The sequence below is a fragment of the Parus major genome, chromosome 3 (genome assembly GCF_001522545.3).
Source record: "Parus major isolate Abel chromosome 3, Parus_major1.1, whole genome shotgun sequence".
In the NCBI taxonomy this organism is placed as follows: Eukaryota; Metazoa; Chordata; class Aves; order Passeriformes; family Paridae; genus Parus; species Parus major.
The window spans coordinates 93,388,642-93,389,040 of NC_031770.1; positions in this window are offsets into that span (position 1 = coordinate 93,388,642).

Below are 399 nucleotides of genomic sequence, written 5' to 3' on the forward strand. Positions count from 1 at the left end.
CACCTTATTCTTTGACTTTTTTTTGGTCCTATTTTCTTTATTTTCTATTCACATGTTATTCATGTGAATATGTTTACATTTCCTTGGACAGTTTTGGCCATCACACTATGAGAAAGAACATTAAACTATTAGAAAGTGTCCAAAGGAAGGCAACAAAGATGGTGAAGGGCCCTGAGGGGAAGCCGTATGAGGAGCAGCTGAGGACACTTGGTCTGTTCAGCCTGGAGGAGACTGAGGAGAGACCTCACTGCAGTTACAGCTTCTTGTGAGGGGAGGAGGAGGGGCAGGCACTGATCTCTTCTCTGTGGTGACAGTGACAGGGCCTGAGGGAATGGCCTGAAGTTGTGCCAGGGGAGGTTTAGGTTGGATGTCAGGAGAAGGTTCCTCACCCAGAGGGTG